The sequence below is a fragment of the Paramisgurnus dabryanus genome, chromosome 24, assembly GCF_030506205.2.
Source record: "Paramisgurnus dabryanus chromosome 24, PD_genome_1.1, whole genome shotgun sequence".
NCBI lineage: Eukaryota > Metazoa > Chordata > Actinopteri > Cypriniformes > Cobitidae > Paramisgurnus > Paramisgurnus dabryanus.
Genome location: NC_133360.1, coordinates 16,604,893 through 16,631,934, shown reverse-complemented (window position 1 = coordinate 16,631,934; position 27,042 = coordinate 16,604,893). Strand labels below are relative to the sequence as shown.

At 40.2% G+C, this 27,042-nt stretch overlaps 1 protein-coding gene across 2 annotated transcripts in view; it reads left to right on the top strand.

Moving 5' to 3' along the window:
• Positions 1–26,702, top strand: part of LOC135729598 (uncharacterized) — a 548,602-nt gene extending 521,900 nt beyond the window's left edge. The window contains exons 2-5 of one of the 2 annotated variants that reach the window (XM_065247382.2): positions 24,073–24,152; positions 24,534–24,608; positions 26,051–26,107; positions 26,229–26,702. The gene's annotated coding sequence lies outside the window, so the exon portion shown is untranslated. Of the gene's footprint in view, positions 1–24,067; positions 24,153–24,533; positions 24,609–26,050; positions 26,108–26,228 lie in introns of both variants that reach the window. The other variant, XM_065247389.2, reaches the window with a different exon arrangement.
• Positions 26,703–27,042: the final 340 nt, after the last annotated feature.

Here is a 27,042-nt window from a genome sequence, read left to right as displayed (position 1 = left end):
CAGAAATCCAAAGGCTGGAACACGGGCGTGGCACGGGGGCTCTATAGCGCCCCCTGTAATGCAAAAAAAACATTGATGCACAGATCGGGCAAAAATTTACGCACATGTACGAGAGTTGGTACGCATATAGATCTCATCGACCCGAACAACTTTCGCCCTCTAACATTTAAGCTCCGCCCAACAGGAAGTCGGCTATTTTGGATTGTTTAAAAAATGCATGCGTTGAACTTTTAAATACTCCTCCTAGTGGATTCATGGGATTGACACCAAACGTGGTGATCATGATGCCGAGACATTGTACTTGCTAAATTGCGAAGGGATTTTTGATATCTCGAACGGTTCTGCCATGGCGAGGCGACGAATTTATGGCGAATTCAGAGAAACAGGAAGTGTCTAATATCTAAGGCAAAAAATATCTTATTGTGATGCCATGCGGGGTGTTTGTTCGTCTGAAGATTCCGATCGCATCGATGTGCCTATTGTGACTCCCGGGTATAGCGCCACCACCAGGCGCCAGGAAGTGCGTCACTCACAAAGCTGGATTTTTTTTGACAGTTCCATGCTATGTTCTTTTAAATACTCCTTCTAGAAAAATCATGCAATTGACACCAAAAGTGGTCAACATGAAGCCGAGAGATTGTAGATGATAAATTGCGAAGGGATTTTTGATATCTCGAACGCTGTTCCCATGGCAACGTGTCAAACTTTACTTTCATTTTTAAGGCATATTTAAGCCTTTCAATTGACGCCGATGTTCCTTTAAATACTCCTTCTAAGATATTCATGCGATTGACACCAAAAGTGGTCAACATGATGCCGAGGCATAGTAGATGATAAATTGTGAAGGGATTTTTTTTATCTCGAACGCTGTTCCCATGGCAACGTGTCAAACTTTACTTTCATTTTTAAGGCATATTTAAGCCTTTCAGTTGACGCCGATGTTCCTTTAAATACTCCTTCTAGGATATTCATGCGATTGACACCAAAAGGGGTCTACATGATGCAGAGACATTGTAGATGATAAATTGTGAAGGGATTTTTGATATCTCGAACGCTGTTCCCATGGCAAAGTGTCAAACATTTTTCTTTCATTTTAAAGGCATATTTAAGCCTTACAGTTGCATGCAGTGAACTTTTTTATACTCCTTCTGGAATAATCATGCAATTGACACCAAAAGTGGTCAACATGAAGCCGAGACATTGTAGATGATAAATTGTGAAGGGATTTTTGATATCTCAAACGCTGTTCCCATGGCAACGCGTCAAAGTTTACTTTCATTTTAAAGGCATATTTAAGCCTTTCAGTTGACGCCGATGTTCCTTTAAATACTCCTTCTAGGATATTCATGCGATTAACACCAGAAGTGGTCAACATGATGCTGAGACATTGTAGATGATAAATTGCGAAGGGATTTTTGATATCTCGAACGTTGTTCCCATGGCAACGCCACAAACTTTCCTTTTATTTCAGGCATATTTAAGGCTCTTGGCGTGAGTAGATTAACCTTAAAGTTGGCACACACATCAGAGTTGTCAGCTGTTAAGTGTGCACAAAAAGGTCAGATATAGGCGTGTCTCTTAAGTGGCTCACTAGCGCCCCTGTTTGTCTAAAATGTGGGGTTTCTTTTACCTACAGTCCCCAAATGGCTCTGTAACAACATTAAATAGCCCACTGATATTTACCCACTTGATGCGCTTGCCCACCGTGCATCGTTTTCTCGGACGCACCGTGTAGCGGTAAAAAAACGTGCGAGGGCCCGCCATTGCTGCTTGCAGCTATATTTATTTTTATTATTATTTTTTTTTTTTTTTTTTTTTTTTTTTTTAACACTTTTGGACTTTTTGGGGGCCTTAACATACTCGAAAACTCTTGAAAATTGGCACAGACGTCAGAGTCCGTCATCGCAGAAATCCAAAGGCTGGAACACGGGCGTGGCACAGGGGCTCTGTAGCGCCCCCTGTAATGCAAAAAAAAACATTGATGCACAGATCGGGCAAAAATGTACGCACATGTACGAGACTTGGTACGCTTATAGATCTCATCGACCCGAACAACTTTCGCCCTCTAACATTTAAGCTCCGCCCAACAGGAAGTCGGCTATTTTGGATTGTTTAAAAAATGCATGCGTTGAACTTTTAAATACTCCTCCTAGTGGATTCATGGGATTGACACCAAACGTGGTGATCATGATGCCGAGACATTGTACTTGCTAAATTGCGAAGGGATTTTTGATATCTCGAACGGTTCTGCCATGGCGAGGCGACGAATTTATGGCGAATTCAGAGAAACAGGAAGTGTCTAATATCTAGGGCAAAAAATGTCTTATTGTGATGACACGCGGGGTGTTTGTTCGTCTGAAGATTCTGATCGCATCGATGTGCCTATTGTGACTCCCGGGTATAGCGCCACCACCAGGCGCCAGGAAGTGTGTCAGTCACAAAGCTGGATTTTTTTTGACAGTTCCATGCAATGTTCTTTTAAATACTCCTTCTAGGATTTTCATGCAATTGACACCAGAAGGGGTCAACATGATGCCGAGACATTGTAGATGATAAATTGCGAAGGGATTTTTGATATCTCAAACGCTGTTCCCATGGCAATGCGTCAAACTTTACTTTCATTTTAAAGGCATATTTAAGCCTTTCTGTTGCATGAAGGAAACTTTTAAATACTCCTTCTAGGATTTTCATGAGATTGACACCAGAAGTGGTCAACATGATGCCAAGACATTGTAAATGATAAATTGCGAAGGGATTTTTGATATCTCGAACGCTGTTCCCATGGCAACGCGTCAAACTTTACTTTCATTTTAAAGGCATATTTAAGCCTTTCAGTTGACGCCAATGTTCTTTTAAATACTCCTTCTAGAATATTCATGAGATTGACACCAGAAGTGGTCAACATGATGCCGAGACATTGTAGATGATAAATTGCGAAGGGATTTTTGATATCTCGAACGCTGTTCCCATGGCAACGCGTCAAACTTTACTTTCATTTTAAAGGCATATTTAAGCCTTTCAGTTGACGCCAATGTTCTTTTAAATACTCCTTCTAGAATATTCATGAGATTGACACCAGAAGTGGTCAACATGATGCCGAGACATTGTAGATGATACATTGCGAAGGGATTTTTGATATCTCAAACGCTGTTCCCATGGCAACGCGTCAAACTTTACTTTCATTTTAAAGGCTTATTTAAGCCTTTAAGTTGACGCCGATGTTCTTTTAAATACTCCTTCTAGAATATTCATGAGATTGACACCAGAAGTGGTCAACATGATGACGAGACATTGTAGATGATAAATTGCGAAGGGATTTTTGATATCTCGAACGCTGTTCCCATGGCAACGCCCCAAACTTTACATTTATTTCAGGCATATTTAGGACTCTTGGCGTGCTTAGATTAACCTAAAAGTCGGCACAAACATCAGAGTTGTCGGCTGTTCAGAGTGGACAAATAGGTCAGACAAAGGCGTGTCTCTTTAGTGGCTCACTAGCGCCCGCGTTTGTCTAAAATATGGGGTTTCTTTAACCTACTGTACCTTAATGGGTCAGTAGTAACATGAAATAGTACACTGATATATACCCACTTGATGCACATGCCCACCGTGCATCGTTTTCTCGGAGGCACCGGGTAGCGGTAAACAAACGTGCGAGGGCCCGCCATCGCTGCTTGCAGCTATTTAGGGCCCGAGCACCGAGGAGCAGGCCAGAATGGCCTGCACCGAATGGTGCGAAGCCCTATTGTTTTTGCTCGGATTATTATTAGGGCCCGAGCACCGAGGAGCAGGCCAGAATGGCCTGCACCGTAGGTGCGAAGCCCTATTGTTTTTGCTCGGATTATTATTTTTATTATTTTTTTTTTTTTTTTTTTTTTTTTTTTTAACACTTTTGGACTTTTTGGGGGCCTTAACATACTCGAAAACTCTTGAAAATTGGCACAGACGTCAGAGTCGTCCGTCATCGCAGAAATCCAAAGGCTGGAACACGGGCGTGGCACGGGGGCTCTATAGCGCCCCCTGTAATGCAAAAAAAAACATTGATGCACAGATCGGGCAAAAATTTACGCACATGTACGAGAGTTGGTACGCATATAGATCTCATCGACCCGAACAACTTTCGCCCTCTAACATTTAAGCTCCGCCCAACAGGAAGTCGGCTATTTTGGACTGTTTAAAAAATGCATTCGTTGAACTTTTAAATACTCCTCCTAGTGGATTCATGGGATTGACACCAAACGTGGTGATCATGATGTCGAGACATTGTACTTGCTAAATTGCGAAGGGATTTTTGATATCTCGAACGGTTCTGCCATGGCGAGGCGACGAATTTATGGCGAATTTAGAGAAACAGGAAGTGTCTTAATTTCTAAGGCAAAAAATATCTTATTGTGATGCCATGCAGGGTGTTTGTTCGTCCGAAGATTCCGATCGCATCGATGTGCCTATTGTGACTCCCGGGTATAGCGCCACCACCAGGCGCCAGGAAGTGTGTCAGTCACAAAGCTGGATTTTTTTTGACAATTCCATGCTATGTTCTTTTAAATACTCCTTCTAGAAAAACCATGCAATTTACACCAAAAGTGGTGAACATGAAGCCGAGAGATTGTAGATGATAAATTGCGAAGGGATTTTTGATATCTCAAACGCTGTTCCCATGGCAACGCGTCAAAATTTACTTTCATTTTAAAGGCATATTTAAGCCTTTCAGTTGACGCCGATGTTCCTTTAAATACTCCTTCTAGAATATTCATGCAATTGACACCAAAAGTGGTCAACATGATGCCGAGACAATGTAGATGATAAATTGCGAAGGGATTCTTGATATTTCAAACGCTGTTCCCATGACAACCTGTCAAACTTTACTTTCATTTTTAAGGCATATTTAAACCTTACAGTTGCATGCAGTGAACTTTTATTATACTCCTTCTAGAATAATCATGCAATTGACACCAAAAGTGGTCAACATGAAGCTGAGATATTGTAGATGATAAATTGTGAAGGGATTCTTGATATTTCAAACGCTGTTCCCATGACAACCTGTCAAACTTTACTTTCATTTTTAAGGCATATTTAAACCTTACAGCTGCATGCGGTTAATTTTTAAATACTCCTCCTGAGGAAATAATGTGATTGACTCCAGAAGTGGTCAACATAATGCTGAGACATTGTAGATGATAAATTGCGAAGGGATTTTTGATATCTCAAACGCTGTTCCCATGGCAACGCGTCAAACTTTACTTTCATTTTAAAGGCTTATTTAAGCCTTTAAGTTGACGCTGATGTTCTTTTAAATACTCCTTCTAGAATATTCATGAGATTGACACCAGAAATGGTCAACATGATGCCGAGACATTGTAGATGATAAATTGCGAAGGGATTTTTGATATCTCAAACGCTGTTCCCATGGCAACGCGTCAAACTTTACTTTCATTTTAAAGGCTTATTTAAGCTTTTAAGTTGACGCCGATGTTCTTTTAAATACTCCTTCTAGAATATTCATGAGATTGACACCAGAAATGGTCAACATGATGCCGAGACATTGTAGATGATAAATTGCGAAGGGATTTTTGATATCTCGAACGCTGTTCCCATGGCAACGCCCAAAACTTACATTTATTTCAGGCATATTAAGGACTCTTGGCGTGCTTAGATTAACCTAAAAGTCGGCACACACATCAGAGTTGTCAGCTGTTAAGTGTGCACAAACAGGTCAGACATAGGCGTGTCTCTTAAGTGGCTCACTAGCGCCCCCGTTTGTCTAAAATGTGGGGTTTCTTTTACCTACAGTCCCCAAATGGCTCACTAACAACATTAAATAGCCCACTGATATTTACCCACTTGATGCCCTTGCCCACCGTGCATCGTTTTCTCGGACGCACCGTGTAGCGGTAAAAAAACGTGCGAGGGCCCGCCATTGCTGCTTGCAGCTATATTTATTTATTTTTTTTTTTTTTTTTTTTTTTTTTTAACAGTTTTGGGCACTTTGGGTGCCTTAACATACTCGAAAACTCTTGAAATTTGGCACAGACGTCAGAGTCGTCTGTCATTGCGAACGGGCAAAGGCTGTAATTCGGGCGTGGCAAAGGGGCTCTGTAGCGCCCCCTGTAATGCAACAGAAAACATTGGTGCACAGATCGGACAAACATGTACCCACATGTACGGGAGTTGGTACGCATATAGAACTCATCGACCCGAACAACTTTCACCCTCTAACATTTAAGCTCCGCCCAACAGGAGGTCGGCTATTTTGGATTGTTTAAAAAATGCATGCGGTGAACTTTTAAATACTCCTCCTAGGGGATTCATGCGAATGACACCAAATGTGGTGATCATGATGTCGAGACATTGTACTTGCTAAATTGCGAAGGGATTTTTGATATCTCGAACGGTTCTGCCATGGCGAGGCGACAAAGTTGTGGCGAAATCAGAGAAACAGGAAGTGTCTAATATCTAAGGTAAAAAATGTCTTATTGTGATGCCATGCGGGTAGTTTGTTCGTCTGAAGATTCCGATCACATCCATGTGCCTATTGTGACTCCCGGGTATAGCGCCACCACCAGGCGCCAGGAAGTGTGTCAGTCATGAACTGTTAAATACTACTCCTAGGTAATTCATACGATTGACACCAAACGTGGTGAACATGATGCTGAGACATTGGACTTGCTAAATTGCGAAGGGATTTTTTATATCTCAAACGGTGTTGCCATGACGAGGCGACAAATTTATGGCGAATTCAATGAAACAGGAAGTGTCTAATATCTAAAGCAAAAAATGTCTTATTGGGATGAAACGCAGTGTGTATGTTCGGCCAAGGATTCCGATCGCATCGATGTGCCTATTTTGAGTCTCGGGTATAGCGCCACCAACAGGCACCAGGAAGTGTGGCAGTCACAAAAGGTGGATTTCTTGACAGTTGCATATGGTGAACTTTTAAATACTCCTCCTAGGATTTTCATGCGATTGACACCAAAAGCGGTCAACACGATGCTGAGACATTGTAGATGATAAATTGCGAAGGGATTTTTGATATCTCGAACGCTGTTCCCATGGCAACACGTCAAACTTTACTTTCATTTTCAGGCATATTTAAGGTCTTGGCGTGCACTTTGGGTGCCTTAACATGCTCGAAAACATCGGAAATTTGGCACAGATGTCAAAGTCACGTGCCACTAGGCTCATGCAAAGGCTGAAATATGGGTGTGGCAAGGGAGCTCTGTAGCGCCCCCTGTAATGCAAAAACAAACTTTGGGGCACAGATCGAGCAAACATGTACGCACATGTACGAGAGTTGGTACGCATATAGATCTCATCGACTTGAATAACTTTCGCACTCAAACATTTTAGCTCCGCCCAACAGGAAGTCGGCTATTTTGTATTGTTTCAAAAATGCATGTGGTGAACTTTTAAATACTCCTCCTAGAGGATTCATGGGATTGACACCAAACGTGGTGAACGTGATGTCGAGACATTGTACTTGCTAAATTGCGAAGGGATTTTTGATATCTCGAACGGTGCTGCCGTGGCGAGTCGACAAATTTGTGGCGAATTCAGAGAAACAGGAAGTGTCTAATATCTAAGGCAAAAAAATTCTTATTGTGATGCCAAGGGGGGTGTTTGTTCGCCTGAAGATTCCGATCACAACGATGTGCCTATTGTGAGTCTCGGGTATAGCGCCACCACCAGGCGCCAGGAAGTCTGTCAGTCACAAAGGTGGATTTTTTTGACAGTTCCATCCGATGTTCTTTTAAATACTCCTTCTAGGATATTCATGCGATTGACACCAAAAGTGGTCAACATGATGCTGAGACATTGCAGATGATAAATTGCGAAGGGATTTTTGATATCTCAAACGCTGTTCCCATGGCAACGCGTCAAATTTTACTTTCATTTTAAAGGCATATTTAAGCCTTTCAGTTGACACCGATGTTCCTTTAAATTCTCCTTCTAGGATATTCATGCGATTGACACCAAAAGTGGTCAACATGATGCCGAGACATTGTAGATGATAAATTGCGAAGGGATTTTTGATATCTCGAACGCTGTTTCCATGGCAACGCGTTAAACTTTACTTTCATTTTAAAGGCATTTTAAAGCCTTTCAGTTGACGCCGATGTTCCTTTAAATACTCCCTCTAGAATAATCATGCAATTGACACCAAAAGTGGTCAACATGAAGCCGAGACATAGTAGATGATAAATTGCGAAGGGATTTTTGATATCTCGAACTCTGTTTCCATGGCAACGCGGCAAACTTTACTTTTATTTCAGGCATATTTAAGGCTCTTGGCGTGATTAGATTAACCTTAAAGTTGGCACACACATCAGAGTTGTCGGCTGTTTAGTTTGCACAAAAAGGTCAGACATAGACGTGTCTCTTAAGTGGCTCACTAGTGCCCCCGTTTGTCTAAAATGTGGGGTTTTTTTTAGCTACAGTCCCCAAATGGCTCAGTAACAACATGAAATAGCCCACTGGTATTTACCCACTTGATGCCCTTGCCCACCGTGCATCGTTTTCTCGAACGCACCGTGTAGCGGTAAAAAAACGTGCGAGGGCCCGCCATTGCTGCTTGCAGCTATATTTATTTTTTTTTTTTTTTTTTTTTTTTTTTTTTTAACACTTTTGGACTTTTTGGGGGCCTTAACATACTCGAAAACTCTTGAAATTTGGCACAGATGTCAGAGTCGTCCGTCATCGCAGAAATCCAAAGGCTGGAACACGGGCGTGGCACGGGGGCTCTATAGCGCCCCCTGTAATGCAAAAAAAAACATTGATGCACAGATCGGGCAAAAATTTACGCACATGTACGAGAGTTGGTACGCATATAGATCTCATCGACCCGAACAACTTTCGCCCTCTAACATTTAAGCTCCGCCCAACAGGAAGTCGGCTATTTTGGATTGTTTAAAAAATGCATTCGTTGAACTTTTAAATACTCCTCCTAGTGGATTCATGGGATTGACACCAAACGTGGTGATCATGATGTCGAGACATTGTACTTGCTAAATTGCGAAGGGATTTTTGATATCTCGAACGGTTCTGCCATGGTGAAGCGACAAAGTTGTGGCGAAATCAGAGAAACAGGAAGTGTCTAATATCTAAGGTAAAAAATGTCTTATTGTAATGCCATGCGGGGCGTTTGTTCGTCTGAAGATTCCGATCGCATCAATGTGCCTATTGTGACTCCCGGGTATAGCGCCACCACCAGGCGCCAGGAAGTGTGTCAGTCATGAACTTTTAAATACTTCTCCTAGGGAATTCATACGATTGACACCAAACGTGGTGAACATGATGCTGAGACATTGGACTTGCTAAATTGCGAAGGGATTTTTGATATCTCGAACGATGTTGCCATGGCGAGGCGACAAATCTAAGGCGAATTCAGATTAACAGGAAGTGTTTAATATCTAAAGCAAAAAATGTCTTATTGGGATGAAACGCAGTGTGTATGTTCGGCCAAAGATTCCGATCGCATCGATGTGCCTATTTTGAGTCTCGAGTATAACGCCACCAACAGGCACCAGGAAGTGTGGCAGTCACAAAAGGTGGATTTCTTGACAGTTGCATGTGGTGAACTTTTAAATACTCCTCCTAGGATTTTCTTGCGATTGACACCAAAAGTGGTCAACATGATGCTGAGACATTGTAGATGATAAATTGTGAAGGGATTTTTGATATCTTGAACGCTGTTCCCATGGCAACACGTCAAACTTTACTTTCATTTTCAGGCATATTTAAGCTCTTGGCGTGCACTTTGGGTGCCTTAACATGCTCGAAAACAACGGACATTTGGCACAGATGTCAAAGTCACGTGCCACTAGGCTCATGCAAAGGCTGGAATATGGGCGTGGCAAGGGAGCTCTGTAGCGCCCCCTGTAATGCAAAAACAAACATTGGGGCACAGATCAAGCAAACATGTACGCACATGTACGAGAGTTGGTACGCATATAGATCGCATCGACCCAAACAACTTTCACCCTCAAACATTTTAGCTCCGCCCAACAGGAAGTCGGCTATTTTGGATTGTTTAAAAAATGCATGCGGTGAACTTTTAAATACTCCTCCTAGGGGTTTCGTGCGAATGACACCTAACGTGGTGAACATGATGCCGAGACCTTGTAGATGATAAATTGCGAAGGGATTTTTGATATCTCGAACGGTTCTGCCTTGGCATGGCGACAAAATTGTGGCGAAATCAGAAAAACAAGAAGTGTCTTATATCTAAGGCAAAAAATGTCTTCTTGTGATGACACGCGGGGTGTTTGTTCGTCTGAAGATTCCGATCGCATCGATGTGCCTATTGTGACTCCCGGGTATAGCGCCACCACCAGGCGCCAGGAAGTGTGTCAGTCACAAAGCTGGATTTTTTTGACAGTTCCATGCGATGTTCTTTTCAATACTCCTCCTAGGATTTTCAAGCGATTGACACCAAAAGTGGTCAACATGATGCCAAGACATTGTAGATGATAAATTGCGAAGGGATTTTTTATATCTCGAACGCTGTTCCCATGGCAACGCTGCAAACTTTACTTTTATTTCAAGCATATTTAAGGCTCTTGACGTTCTTAGATTAACCTTAAAGTAGGCACACACATCAGAGTTGTCGGCTGTTAAGTGTGCACAAAAATGGCAGACATAGGCTTGTCTCTTAAGTGGCTCACTAGTGCCCCCGTTTGTCTAAAATGTGGGGTTTCTTTTGGCTACAGTGCCCAAATGGCTCAGTGATAACATTAAATAGCCCACTGATATTTACCCACTTGATGCCCTTGCCCACCGTGCATCGTTTTCTCGGACGCACCGTGTAGCGGTAAAAAAAACGTGCGAGGGCCCGCCATTGCTGCTTGCAGCTATATTTTTTTTTTTTTTTTTTTTTTTTTTTTTAACAGTTTTGGGCACTTTGGGTGCCTTAACATACTCGAAAACTCTTGAAATTTGGCACAGACGTCAGAGTCGTCTGTCATTGCGAACGGGCAAAGGCTGGAACTCGGGCGTGGCAAAGGGGCTCTGTAGCGCCCCCTGTAATGCAACAGAAAACATTGGTGCACAGATCGGACAAACATGTACCCACATGTACGGGAGTTGGTACGCATATAGAACTCATCGACCCGAACAACTTTCACCCTCTAACATTTAAGCTCCGCCCAACAGGAAGTCAGCTATTTTGGATTGTTTAAAAAATGCATGCGGTGAACTTTTAAATACTCCTCCTAGGGGATTCATGCGAATGACACCAAATGTGGTGATCATGATGTCGAGACATTGTACTTGCTAAATTGCGAAGGGATTTTTGATATCTCGAACGGTTCTGCCATGGCGAGGCGACAAAGTTGTGGCGAAATCAGAGAAACAGGAAGTGTTTAATATCTAAGGTAAAAAATGTCTTATTGTGACGCCATGCGGGGTGTTTGTTCGTCTGAAGATTCCGATCGCATCGATGTGCCTATTGTGACTCCCGGGTATAGCGCCACCACCAGGCGCCAGGAAGTGTGTCAGTCATGAACTTTTAAATACTTCTCCTAGGGAATTCATACGATTGACACCAAACGTGGTGAACATGATGCTGAGACATTGGACTTGCTAAATTGCGAAGGGATTTTTGATATCTCAAACGGTGTTGCCATGACGAGGCGACAAATTTATGGCGAATTCAATGAAACAGGAAGTGTCTAATATCTAAAGCAAAAAATTTCTTATTGGGATGAAACGCAGTGTGTATGTTCGGCCAAGGATTCCGATCGCATCGATGTGCCTATTTTGAGTCTCGGGTATAGCGCCATCAACAGGCACCAGGAAGTGTGGCAGTCACAAAAGGTGGATTTCTTGACCGTTGCATATGGTGAACTTTTAAATACTCCTCCTAGGATTTTCATGCGATTGACACCAAAAGCGGTCAACACGATGCTGAGACATTGTAGATGATAAATTGCGAAGGGATTTTTGATATCTCGAACGCTGTTCCCATGGCAACACGTCAAACTTTACTTTCATTTTCAGGCATATTTAAGCTCTTGGCGTGCACTTTGGGTGCCTTAGCATGCTCGAAAACAACGGAAATTTGGCACAGATGTCAAAGTCACGTGCCACTAGGCTCATGCAAAGGCTGGAATATGGGCGTGGCAAGGGAGCTCTGTAGCGCCCCCTGTAATGCAAAAACAAACATTGGGGCACAGATCGAGCAAACATGTACGCACATGTACGAGAGTTGGTACGCATATAGATCTCATCGACCCAAACAACTTTCGCACTCAAACATTTTAGCTCCGCCCAACAGGAAGTCGGCTATTTTGTATTGTTTCAAAAATGCATGTGGTGAACTTTTAAATACTCCTCCTAGAGGATTCATGGGATTGACACCAAACGTGGTGAACGTGATGTCGAGACATTGTACTTGCTAAATTGCGAAGGGATTTTTGATATCTCGAACGGTGCTGCCGTGGCGAGTCGACAAAGTTGTGGCGAAATCAGAGAAACAGGAAGTGTCTAATATCTAAGGCAAAAAAATTCTTATTGTGATGCCAAGCAGAGTGTTTGTTCGCCTGAAGATTCCGATCGCAATGATGTGCCTATTGTGAGTCTCGGGTATAGCGCCACCACCAGGCGCCAGGAAGCCTGTCAGTCACAAAGGTGGATTTTTTTGACAGTTCCATCCGATGTTCTTTTAAATACTTCTTCTAGGATATTCATGCGATTGACACCAAAAGTGGTCAACATGATGCCGAGACATTGTAGATGATAAATTGCGAAGGGATTTTTGATATCGCGAACGCTGTTGCCATGGCAACGCGTCAAACTTTACTTTCATTTTGAAGGCATATTTAAGCCTTTCAGTTGACGCCGATGTTCTTTTAAATACTCCTTCTAGGATATTCATGCGATTGACACCAGAAGTGGTGTACATGATGCCGAGACATTGTAGATGATAAATTGCGAAGGGATTTTTGATATCTCGAACGCTGTTCCCATGGCAACGCCGCAAACTTGACTTTTATTTCAGACATTTTTAAGGCTCTTGACTTGCTTAGATTAACCTTAAAGTCGGCACACACATCAGAGTTGTCGGCTGTTAAGTGTGCACAAAATTGTCAGACATAGGCGTGTCTCTTAAGTGGCTCACTAGTGCCCCTGTTTGTCTAAAATGTGGGGTTTCTTTTAGCTACAGTCCCCAAATGGCTCAGTAACAACATTAAATAGCCCACTGATATTTACCCACTTGATGCCCTTGCCCACCGCGCATCGTTTTCTCGGAGGCACCGTGTAGCGGTAAAAAACCGTGCGAGGGCCCGCCATTGCTGCTTGCAGCTATATTTATTATTATTATTTTTTTTTTTTTTTTTTTTTTTAACACTTTTGGACTTTTTGGGGGCCTTAACATACTCGAAAACTCTTGAAAATTGGCACAGACGTCAGAGTCATCCGTCATCGCAGAAATCCAAAGGCTGGAACACGGGCGTGGCACAGGGGCTCTGTAGCGCCCCCTGTAATGCAAAAAAAAACATTGATGCACAGATCGGGCAAAAATGTACGCACATGTACGAGACTTGGTACGCTTATAGATCTCATCGACCCGAACAACTTTCGCCCTCTAACATTTAAGCTCCGCCCAACAGGAAGTCGGCTATTTTGGATTGTTTAAAAAATGCATGCGTTGAACTTTTATATACTCCTCCCAGGGGATTCATGCGATTGACACCAAACGTGGTGAACATGATGTCGAGACATTGGACTTGCTAAATTGCGAAGGGATTTTTGATATCTCGAATGGTTCTGCCATGGCGAGGCGACAAAGTTGTGGCGAAATCAGAGAAACAGGAAGTGTCTAATATCTAGGGCAAAAAATTTCTTTTTGTGATGACACGCGGGGTGTTTGTTCGTCTGAAGATTCTGATCGCATCGATGTGCCTATTGTGACTCCCGGGTATAGCGCCACCACCAGGCGCCAGGAAGTGTGTCAGTCACAAAGCTGGATTTTTTTGACAGTTCCATGCAATGTTCTTTTTAGGGCCGGGACTTTAACGCGTTAATTAAGATTAATTAATTACACAAAAAATAACGCGTTAAACATTTTAACGCATTTTAATCGCACTTATTAATAGAGTCATTCGTAAATGCTGCAGACCCTGTTTTAGTTCGAGAACTCCGGGGTTGTGATGCAGTGTAAATAAAAGTAGACGGAACCTAAACGAACAGCTGATTTTAACGTGACAACGCATCAATTTCAAAGTAAAAATGATTTATTCTGGTAAATGGAGGTTTGCAACGCAGGTTTTGCCCAATAAACATCTACCAACAAACTACAGATTATTTTAACATGTATCGTAATGTCTGTTATATGTTAATGTTTGAGTATTGTTGGGTTTAAATATTGTTGTAATGTTGTTTTGTTTCAATTTAATTAGTTTATTACGAGTTTAATTTAAGTTTTGTTTGCTACTTTAAAACGAATTTCGTTTCAAATAATTTGTCTCGTAATTATAAACAATGTTTTGTTGTTAGGTTTTGTGAATATAAATTAAAAAGAACATTAAAAGCAACACCTTGCATCTCATTGATGCATATGCTACCGAATGCCAAAACATGCAGTGAGCAGCCTATATCACTTACTTTTCAAAAAATCAGCCTGGCAGTGCCCAGAAGTTAAATTTACACGCGCATTTAGAGCATACTGTAGCAGCACGTTTGATTTGCGGTGTGCTTAAGACTTTTAAAAATCAACTTCATATTAATTTTAATAGGCTACTTTGACGGAGGACACGCACAGAGAACAGCGACGGCAGGTAAAGGAAAAAAGTTAAACGAATAGAGTCAGTTTGTAAGAGCATTTTTAAATTGACTATAAGATCATCAATATGAACTCTGAACAATGAACTATTATAAACATAACAGCAAGAAAAGTCGAAGAGGAACTCGCAACATTAAAGCAATAAGCATTTATGTAGGCTAAAGCTATATATCACCTCTTATTTTTTTAATTTAGTTAAGTTTCAATGGTAACACTAAAGGCGCGTACATTATGCAGCGCTTTTCACATCCGAATCTCACTTAAGAAACCTATAAACGATGTGCAACTTAAAAAATATATTATGCACATTTTTATATATTTTAATTTTAATATAGGCTATATAGTATATTATGTTTTGTTGTTTTTATACGCGAGGTGGGGCATCCGCGCACATAGGTACCAGAACACAGACAGTCAAAACCTGAGAAGTCCCGAACCCTGCAATATTAAACAAACTACTTTAAGAAATGCGGGCCAGGAAGCGGGTCGGGTATATATTTTCTTTGCGGTCCGATTTGCGGGCGGGTTGTTTATACATTGACCCGCGCATCACTGGTAAGCGTCGATAAGAGCATGGTTGTGTGTAAGATATGCAACAAGGAATTCACATATCACCGCAGCACATCGAGCCTCAAGTATCATCTCAATGCAAAACATACAGCAGCTAGCGTGGACTCCGGGTACAACGACTTGGTTGAACAAAAATAAACAATATTTTGTTAAGCTTATGTATTCAGTCATTATTCATAAAAATCCATGTAAAAATACTTCTTAATGTTCTCAGGTCAAATATTTATATGAGATTAAAATGCGATTAATTTAGATTAATTAATTACAAAGCCTCTAATTAATTAGATTAATTTTTTTAATCGAGTCCCGGCCCTAAAAACAAATACTCCTTCTAGGATTTTCATGAGATTGACACCAGAAGTGGTCAACATGATGCCGAGACATTGTAGATGATAAATTGCGAAGGGATTTTTGAAATCTCAAACGCTGTTCCCATGGCAACGCGTCAAACTTTACTTTCATTTTAAAGGCATATTTAAGCCTTTCTGTTGCATGCAGGAAACTTTTAAATACTCCTTCTAGGATTTTCATGAGATTGATACCAGAAGTGGTCAACATGATGCCAAGACATTGTAGATGATAAATTGCGAAGGGATTTTTGATATCTCAAACGCTGTTCCCATGGCAACGCGTCAAACTTTACTTTCATTTTAAAGGCTTATTTAAGCCTTTAAGTTGACACCGATGTTCTTTTAAATACTCCTTCTAGAATATTCATGAGATTGACACCAGAAGTGGTCAACATGATGTCGAGACATTGTAGATGATAAATTGCGAAGGGATTTTTGATATCTCGAACGCTGTTCCCATGGCAACCCCCCAAACTTTACATTTATTTCAGGCATATTTAGGACTCTTAGCGTGCTTAGATTAACCTAAAAGTCGGCACAAACATCAGAGTTGTCGGCTGTTCAGAGTGGACAAATAGGTCAGACAAAGGCGTGTCTCTTTAGTGGCTCACTAGCGCCCCCGTTTGTCTAAAATGTGGGGTTTTTCTTTTACCTACAGTCCCCAAATGGCTCAGTAACAACATTAAATAGCCCGCTGATGTTTACCCACTTGATGCCCTTGCCCGCCATGCATCGTTTTCTCGGACGCATCGTGTAGCGGTAAAAAAACGTGCGAGGGCCCGCCATTGCTGCTTGCAGCTATATATTTTTTTTTTTTTTTTTTTTTTTTTTTTTAACACTTTTGGACTTTTTGGGGGCCTTAACATACTCGAAAACTCTTGAAAATTGGCACAGACGTCAGAGTCGTCCGTCATCGCAGAAATCCAAAGGCTGGAACACGGGCGTGGCACAGGGGCTCTGTAGCGCCCCCTGTAATGCAAAAAAAAAACATTGATGCACAGATCGGGCAAAAATGTACGCACATGTACGAGACTTGGTACGCTTATAGATCTCATTGACCCGAACAACTTTCGCCCTCTAACATTTAAGCTCCGCCCAACAGGAAGTCGGCTATTTTGGACTGTTTAAAAAATGCATGCGTTGAACTTTTAAATACTCCTCCTAGGGGATTCGTGCGAATGACACCAAATGTGGTGATCATGATGTCGAGACATTGTACTTGCTAAATTGCGAAGGGATTTTTGATATCTCGAACGGTTCTGCCATGGCGAGGCGACAAAGTTGTGGCGAAATCAGAGAAACAGGAAGTGTTTAATATCTAAGGTTAAAAATGTCTTATTGTGATGCCATGCGGGGTGTTTGTTCGTCTGAAGATTCCGATCGCATCGATGTGCCTATTGTGACTCCCGGGTATAGCGCCACCACCAGGCGCCAGGAAGTGTGTCAGTCATGAACTTTTAAATACTTCTCCTAGGGAATTCATACGATTGACACCAAACGTGGTGAACATGATGCTGAGACATTGGACTTGCTAAATTGCGAAGGGATTTTTGATATCTCAAACGGTGTTGCCATGACGAGGCGCCAAATTAATGGCGAATTCAATGAAACAGGAAGTGTCTAATATCTAAAGCAAAAAATGTCTTATTGGGATGAAACGCAGTGTGTATGTTCGGCCAAGGATTCCGATCGCATCGATGTGCCTATTTTGAGTCTCGGGTATAGCGCCACCAACAGGCACCAGGAAGTGTGGCAGTCACAAAAGGTGGATTTCTTGACAGTTGCATATGGTGAACTTTTAAATACTCCTCCTAGGATTTTCATGCGATTGACACCAAAAGCGGTCAACACGATGCTGAGACATTGTAGATGATAAATTGCGAAGGGATTTTTGATATCTCTAACGCTGTTCCCATGGCAACACGTCAAACTTTACTTTCATTTTCAGGCATATTTAAGCTCTTGGCGTGCACTTTGGGTGCCTTAACATGCTCGAAAACAACGGAAATTTGGCACAGATGTCAAAGTCACGTGCCACTAGGCTCATGCAAAGGCTGGAATATGGGCGTGGCAAGGGAGCTCTGTAGCGCCCCCTGTAATGCAAAAAAAATAACATTGATGCACAGATCGGGCAAAAATGTACGCACATGTACGGGAGTTGGTACGCATATAGATCTCATCGACCCAAACAACTTTCGCACTCCAAGATTTAAGCTCCGCCCAACAGGAAGTCGGCTATTTTGGATTGTTTAAAAAATGAATGCGTTGAACTTTTAAATACTCCTCCTAGTGGATTCATGGGATTGACACCAAACGTGGTGAACATGATGTTGAGACATTGGACTTGCTAAATTGCGAAGGGATTTTTAATATCTCGAACGGTTCTGCCATGGCGAGGCGAAAAATTTATGGCGAAATTAGAGAAACAGGAAGTGTCTAATATCTAAGGCAAAAAATGTCTTATTGCGATGCCAAGCGGGGTGTTTGTTCGCCTGAAGATTCCGATCGCATCGATGTGCCTATTGTGAGTCTCGGGTATAGCGCCACCACGAGGCGCCAGGAAGTTTGTCAGTCACAAAGGTGGATTTTTTTGACAGTTCCATCCGATGTTCTTTTAAATACTCCTTCTAGGATATTCATGCGGTTGACACCAAAAGTGGTCAACAGGATGCTGAGACATTGTAGATGATAAATTGCGAAGAGATTTTTGATATCTCGAACGCTGTTCCCATGGCAACGCGTCAAACTTTTTACTTTCATTTTAAAGGCTTATTTTAGCCTGACAGTTGCATGCAATTTTCTTTTAAATACTCCTTCTAGGGAAATTATGTGATTCACACCAGAAGTGGTCCACATGATGCTGAGACATTGTAGACGCTAAATTGCGAAGGAATTTTGGACATCTCAAACGCTGTTCCCATGGCAACGCGTCAAACTTTACTTTTATTTTAAAGGCATATTTAAGCCTTTCAGTTGACGCCGATGTTCTTTTAAATACTCCTTCTAGGATATTCATGCGATTGACTCCAGAAGTGGTCAACATGATGCCAAAACATTGTAGATGAAAAATTGCGAAGGGATTTTTGATATCTCAAACGCTGTTCCCATGGCAACGCCCCAAACCTTACTTTTATTTAAGGCATATTTAGGGCTCTTGGCGTGCTTAGTTTAACCTAAAAGTTGGCACACACATCAGAGTTGTCGGCTTTTAAGTGTGTACTAAAAGGTCAGATATAGGCGTGTCTCTTAAGTCGCTCACTAGCGCTCCTGTTTTTCTAAAATGTGGGGTTTCTTTTACCTACAGTCCCCAAATGGGTCAATATCAACATTAAATAGCCCACTGATATTTACCCACTTGATGCCCTTGCCCACCGTGCATCGTTTTCTCGGACGCACCGTGTAGCGGTAAAAAAACGTGCGAGGGCCCGCCATTGCTGCTTGCAGCTATATTTATTATTTTTTTTCTTTTTCTCCGACTTCAGCGGGACTTTAGAGGGCCTAAACATACTCGAAAACTCATGAAATTTTGCACAGATGTCAAGAGTGATGAAAATTTACATGTGGTGTATGCTTTAGAATTAGGCGTGAGAAAATGGCTCTATAGCGCCACCTACAAATTTTCAACGAAGCAGCCCTCGGACTGTGTTTGACGTACAATTATGAAATTCGGTACGCGTCTGTAGCATGACAAGACCTACAAAAAAGTCTCTTGGAGCGAAGCCGTAAACCAAACAGGAAGTCAGCTATTCTGAGTTATTTTTGTGATTTGGGCGCAGTTTTTGTCATTTCCAGGCATCATACTTTAACTAACTCCTCCTACAGTTTTCGTCGGATCATCTTCATATTTGGTGAGTGTCATCTTAAGGCCTTTGTGATGCTAAATTGCGAAGGATTTGACTCTACGTAAAAATTTGTGTCGGTTCTGGCCCGACAAAGTTTGATGTTTTCCAATGAAACAGGAAGTTGCTGGAACTCATGCATACAGTGTCCGATCTGTCCCAAATTTCACATGATTGCTAAGAGTCCTGACCTGAACACATCTACATAACAATTTTCATTTATAGCCATAGCGCCACCAGCTGGCAACCTGAAGGAACATGTTTTAGCGCCACTTTCAAATATTGAATGAAGCAGCCCTTGGACTGTGTTTAACTTACATGTACGAATTTCGGTATGCTCATGTATTATTACAAGCCCTACAAAAAAGTCTCTTGGAGCAACGCCCTAAACCAAACAGGAAGTCAGCTATTTTGAATTATTTCTCAGATTTTGGCTCAGTTTTTCTCATTTCCAGCAGTCATACTTTAACTAACTCCTCCTACAGTTTTCGTCGGATCATCATCATATTTGGCGAGTGTCATCTTAAGGCCTTTGTGATGCTAAATTGCGAAGGATTTGATTCTATATTAAAATTTGTGTCTGTTTCGGCCGGCCAAAGTTTGATGTTTCGCTATGAAACAGGTTGCTGGAACTCAGGCATACAGTGTCCGATCTGTCCCAAACTTCACATGATTGCTAAGAGTCATGACCTGAACACATCTACATGTCAATAGTCACTTATGGTTATAGCGCCACCAGCTGGCAACAGGAAGTGACATGTTTACAATGATTATCCAATGTCTGATCTGTCCCAAACTTCACATGATTAATAAGAGTCCTGGAATGAACACATCTACATGTCAATAGTCACTTATGGTTATAGCGCCACCAGCTGGCAACAGGAAGTGACATGTTTACAATGATTATCCAATGTCTGATCTGTCCCAAACTTCACATGATTAATAAGAGTCCTGGAGTGAACACATCTACATGTCATTAGTCACTTATGGTTATAGCGCCACCAGCTGGCAACAGGAAGTGACATGTTTACAATGATTATCCAATGTCTGATCTGTCCCAAACTTCACATGATTAATAAGAGTCCTGGAGTGAACACATCTACATGTCAATAGTCACTTATGGTTATAGCGCCACCAGCTGGCAACAGGAAGTGACATGTTTACACTGATTATGCAATGTCCGATCTTTCCCTAACTTCACATGATTAATAAGAGTCCTGAAGTGAACACATCTACATGTCAATAGTCACTTATGGTTATAGCGCCACCAGCTGACAACAGGAAGTGACATGTTTACACTGATTATGCAATGTCTGATCTGTCCCAAACTTCACATGATTAATAAGAGTCCTGGACTGAACACATCTACATGTCAATAGTCACTTATGGTTATTGCGCCACCAGCTGACAACAGGAAGTGACATGTTTACACTGATTATGCAATGTCCGATCTTTCCCTAACTTCACATGATTAATAAGAGTCCTGGACTGAACACATCTACATGTCAATAGTCACCAGTGTTGGGCAAGTTACTAAAAAATTAGTAATTAGTTACAGTTACTAATTACTTCTTTTAAAAGTAACTGAATTACTCTACCGGTTACTGTATATCAAAAGTAATTAGTTACTTAGAAAAGTAACTTTTAAGTTACTTTTATGTCTGCTTTTTAAATGTAAATATGAACAGTACTGAACAGTCAAACAGTAAAATGATATGGATGGGCTATTTTACACATAAGACTCTAATATATCACATACTGTAGGAGCCTATTTTGCTTTAGATTCAACCTTTGAATATTTTTGTTAGAAATTATCTTAATATTTAAACATAGTTTATTTATGTATATCATTTAGACCATTTAGACAAATATTCTGCATGTTTACAAAAATATAAAATGTGTTAAAATTGTGTAGTGTCTCTTTAAAAATTTGGAGACAATTGTGTCAACATGTCAAATTTTCTAAAATAAATTATAATTTTTCTGATTTCATATTTATTTTAATAAGTTAGAAACGTCTCCGCTGTGTCCTGCTGACAGGCACGATGCGTGTGCAGCAGATGAGGCAAATTATGGGTCCTCCGAAGGTTAGACCGTCTCATTTCAGTTCTCTTCGCGAACTTCTGAGCGCCTTGAATGGGCAAGTGCTCACCTTTTATTGCATGCTTAGTAGGGTGCAGCACTTGAATTGGAACACAGCTTGTGAAGCTTGCCACAGGGACTGCGCTCTTTGGTCATATATAGTTTGTTTTCTATTGGATTTAAATGATACACAGGATTAAAGGAAGATATTTATTCAGAAAACGGAGTAGGCTACGTGGATTGTTTTGTCGGACGGACACAGAGCGAGTGGATTGTTTTGTCAGATGGACACAGAGCGAGTGGATTTTTTGTTCGGATACGGAGAGACTGAAACTAAAACTAAAAGCGAGCTCACACATACTATGGAGTTTTAACACGGGTGTAAACCGCAGTGTGAATATTTTAGTGGAAACAACAATCGCGGATCGTTCTCTTCCATGAAGCCGATGTAAACATCTAAGAATATATGATCATTTCTTAGATTTATTACCTTTGTGGACTACAAATGCAAGTTGATGTCATACTGCGATTGCTTGGTGAAGATAATTTACAAACATGAGACCGGATGGATTATGACTTGCGCACAATTTTTAAACAAAGGTATGTTGTCCCGTTTAGATTTTTCATGTTCATTCTATATGCACTGTCAGCTATGATGAAGTGTAATGAATTATTGCGCCGCCAACTACAGTCCTGCGACGTCAGATATGTCTTGTCTATTTTTTACAAAATAGAGTAACGCGCGTAACGAACTCATTTAAATTTCAGTAATTGTAATTGCGTTACTTGATTTAAAAAAATAGTGGAGTTACAGTAACGCGTTACTCCCATCACTGATAGTCACTTAATGCAATGTCAGATTTGTCCCAAACTTCACATGATTGATAAGAGTCCTGGACAGAACACATCTACGTGCCAATATTTACATGTAGTCACTCATACACACACACACTCGCTCACTCACTCTCTCTCTCTCTCTCATGCTATCTTACACGATGCTACCTCGCTGTCATTTGTAATTAGCAACAGGAAATGTGGCACATTATACTACACTTTTAAATGGTTCACCTATGTTTACATGCTTAAATGCCTATTTACTACTGTTCCCTTTAATTCTTCTCATGCCAAGGCGTGGCGGTGTCAGGTGTGCGAGGGCCCTTCCATCACTGCTTGCAGTTTTAATTTTCTTTATTCCTTTAAGAATGTTTTTTTTTTGGGTAAAAACTCTTGTTTGATTACTGAATAAATTTAAACAAATAAATATATCTTTACAGTTTTTTACGATTGGTTACACACAAAATCTTTTCATGTCACACGATTTTCAAAACCTCTCACTCAAAGTGCAAAACTACATGCCAAATCTTCAAAACCATAAGCTATTTCTCAGCCTTTGACTCAGTTTTCAATTGCATAAAACACTTTTTTCAAAACACTACACACAATTCTCTACCTAAAACACAAAGATCTATGAGGAAGTCACTTGCTTTCCTTTTCCAAACACAACCAATCAAAATGCTACACTCATTCACCAGGTCACACAGACACACTCCTCACATGTGCAAACACTAAATGCTTTACTGATCACTAACCAATCACTGCTTTACTTTACAGTAGTATAGATATGCCTATAAATAGGTCAAAGGTCACTGTTTTGTCAATCTCCACCCCCCCTGCCAATTCCTGGAACAGGACCCCACACACAATTTACTGTATTCTACTGTAAAGAATATACTTTTGGTTTACATGTTTATAGTTTTGTTGTATGCTAATGTATACAACAGTAATATTTGGACTAATAAATATTTTCTGTTTCTACATTGCATTGGGGTCTCCGGTGTACTTTTTACCCCTCTCGGCAGATTACTTTCACTGTAGAACAATGTATTGAAATGTAGATATAAGCCCATGAAAGACCAAAGAGCTTTAGATTTAGAACAGCAGTGTTTACATGGTATATCCAAAAATGTATTATTTTGAAAGAAGTGTTTGCCATTTGATGCAAATGCTTCATTTTGACACGTGTTTGTGGCATTTTGAATGCAGTGTTGCATTTTGAAGGAGATATGTGCTATTTTGCATTTTGTGTGTGCAGTTTTGAGAATTGTGTGTAGAGTTTTGAAAAAAGGAGACTTAGTTTTGAAAACGTGTGTAAGCAATTGGTAAAAACTGTAAAATATGAGCAGTTTTAGTGGATCTGACGTTGAGGGAAAAAGTATTTCGCTTTTTGTTTGGAGATGAACGAGACAACACGAGGGTAAGTGATGACAGATTTTCACATTTCTTTATTTAGTTAACTATTAAATAAGTAAACATTACATTACATTTAACCCAGCTTCTTTATGTAACGTTATGTCTGTGTTGCGTGTGGTAATTGGAACATCTTTATTTTCTGACTAACGTTTCTCTTAAGCATTTCAGAAATCATTAAAACCTTTCATTTTTTTTAGCACAGCGACATAAATATGACCAACCAGATCCCAAGTAGACAGGAACAAATGAAGATATAGTGCATAGAAAGACTTATTCTTGGTGGTAAGTTTGTTGTTGCTATTTGATTTCACGTTTAAGTTTTTCTAATGTTTCTCTTGCAACGCTAACGTTAGTTTAAAATGAATGTTTGAGCTGTCTTACCTGAAAATACCATGATATGACCATATGGTTATTATAACTCCAGTAATGTTCAATGGCTAATGTTTATATCAGTTCAATCTTGACAACCTTATTGTTTTTTTGTATATTTTTAAATGTATTTCTAATGACATTGTAAGAAGGGATACTTTTATGAGAGATTGTAAAACTGCCGAGGCTGGGTTTGATTATATTATATTGTCTTAATATATTGTACTCCGGGTAAGTAAATCTTAAAACGAAAACAAATCATTAATCATCATTTACCTGCCTGTTGTTTTTCAGATCAACTGCTATTGACATTTTTGAATCGGGGCAAATGTGGAGTGAAGAAAAACGTTTGCAACACATCCATTCCAGGTGGCTAATTTCTGTCCTTTTGAATTATTCTTGTAAAAAAACGTTTTTTTATTGTAAAGCTGTAAGGGACTTGGCCTAGTCATCATTGCACCATTTGGCAGGGCACCAGACTAACTTTTTTTACTAGGAGCACAGTGGCCCCCAACTGAAAATTTTAGGGGCGCAACCAGAAAATTTAGGGGCACACACGGTAAAACAACATGCTAACCAAATATTCACATGTCTACTAATTTAGACTGTATTACTAATAAATACTTTAATTATAGATTCAGAAAGTACAATGTGCTGTTTCAGATTAGTGTCATATCCACTGATCTATATAAATGACTGGATTGCGCATGACGTCACACTTGTGAAGCCACCGCGCCGCCATGTTGGTATACCCAAACGTTCTATTTAATCAATGGACGTTATCAGATTTTAATGATAAAACATCACTTTACTCGTCTTCGTTTTTATATCTGAAGTTACCCTGTACATTATTACAACACAAACGTCCAAAGCATGTAAATAGTTATTTACTGAAAGTTGTACATTTTGCGTTTTAAACAGATATTATACATTCATCTTTATTACAGTATCAGATCAGCAGACAGACCGCAGCATATTTAGTATTAATGACAATAAACGTGCTCATTCTGAAATCTAAATAAATAATCATGCTTTGTACAGTATGTGCATGCAATAATTTGCTAGTTTTGTAATTATGTTATCTTAACTTACAATTTACCTAAACTTATTTAGAGATATAACGCTGACCGTCACAGTGTAGCTGAATGTCAAAAAAACTTTATTTATACCCGTGTCATTAGCAAATGCAGCAGACACACTCACCTTAACGGTTTTTTATAAATCCATTATCCTGCCCGATTAAAACATAAACATTGCAAATAACACCAGAATTAACAAATAATTAACGTACACATATCCTAAAAATTAACCTTGTGTAACTGATACGCTGTAAAGGGGGTAAATTTTGATCATGATTTTGAATGGAAGTCAATGACGCTCTCTGCCGGTTGGGTATACCAAGATGGCGGCTCGAACTCTGCGCTGGCTTCACCTCACGCAGTTACGTCAAGCGTTCTATGCGCAATCCAGTCATTTATATAGATCAGTGGTCATATCACAAAAAAAGGTCAAATTTGCTGGTCGCACATGTGCGACCGGATGTAAAATTCAGTGGCACACTCTCAAATTTAGGTGGCAAAATGCCACCATTTGATAGCAGTCTGGAGCCCTGTTTGGCATCATTTCTGATTTCCTTAAATCTCCTTAAACAGAGGTGAACCTTAAGTTTGCAAGACCACAATAGACAAACAATGGAAAATGATCTAGGTTCAAATAAAACACAATTATCAATGTAAAACATATCCTGTAATACACACAGGTTGCTTTATTTCATGAGCCTGTTCTAATCCTATCTTCATTCCCACTTGTAGAGTGCTCTGACAGATAAAACTGACACGCTTGATGAGGACACAGTCAAGCTTTAAAAGGTAAACTGAGAAGTTAACAAAACTTCCATACATGCATATCTATGCCAATTTATTTTAAACATGGATTTCCAAATGTTCATTCATTATTGGTTAATTGGTATATTTTGTTTCCTTTTCACAGCCCGTGTGATAAAGCAGTCTTCAATTACTACGGTGTCTGAATTGCAAGAAGAAGTCACCCTCCACTTAAACATGTGACATCTAAACTGTTTTGTGTTTTAGTTCAGCTTTTTATAGGTTTATCTTAAGTTGGTTAAAGGCAGAGTGCACTATTTTTGAAAGCCAATGTTAACATTTGAAATTACCTAAACAAACATGCCTCTACCCCAATAGAATCTGGACCTTCTTTTGATAGAGCCACCACACACATACGCAACCCCGGCAAGGATGTCAGTTAGTAGACACGCCCCTTACTGCTGGTTGGCTACAAGTGTGCTTTGGTAGTCGGCCCAATTTCCTTTTCCAAAGCGTTTTTCAAACATTGTGCACTCCGTCTTTAAATTGCACTTAAACATTTTTTTTTCATTAACTTTTTATGCAGAGAATTACATTATGATTATTATATAATCATTGCTTATGAATATTTAGTGATTGCATATTCATAGTGTACTTTTCATTAATACATTTAATGTTAATGTTGTACAATTTGTTATGAAACAAGTGTGAAACAAGTTATATGTTTCTCTTTGGTCAAGAGGTTATGTATGTCTCTGTGCTTGATTAATTTACTTTAGGTATTTTTGTAATGTACACAACACAATATGAAGTATATTAAATTGTTCTGTATTCAAAATCTGTGTATGTGTCTTAAAATTTAATGATTTTAATATAACATTTTAAATATTAAAAACAGCTTTATAATAAAATAGAAGTGTAATGCTAATACATTTCTATTAATGTAATGCTAGTATATTTCTAATATGCTGAAGTACTAT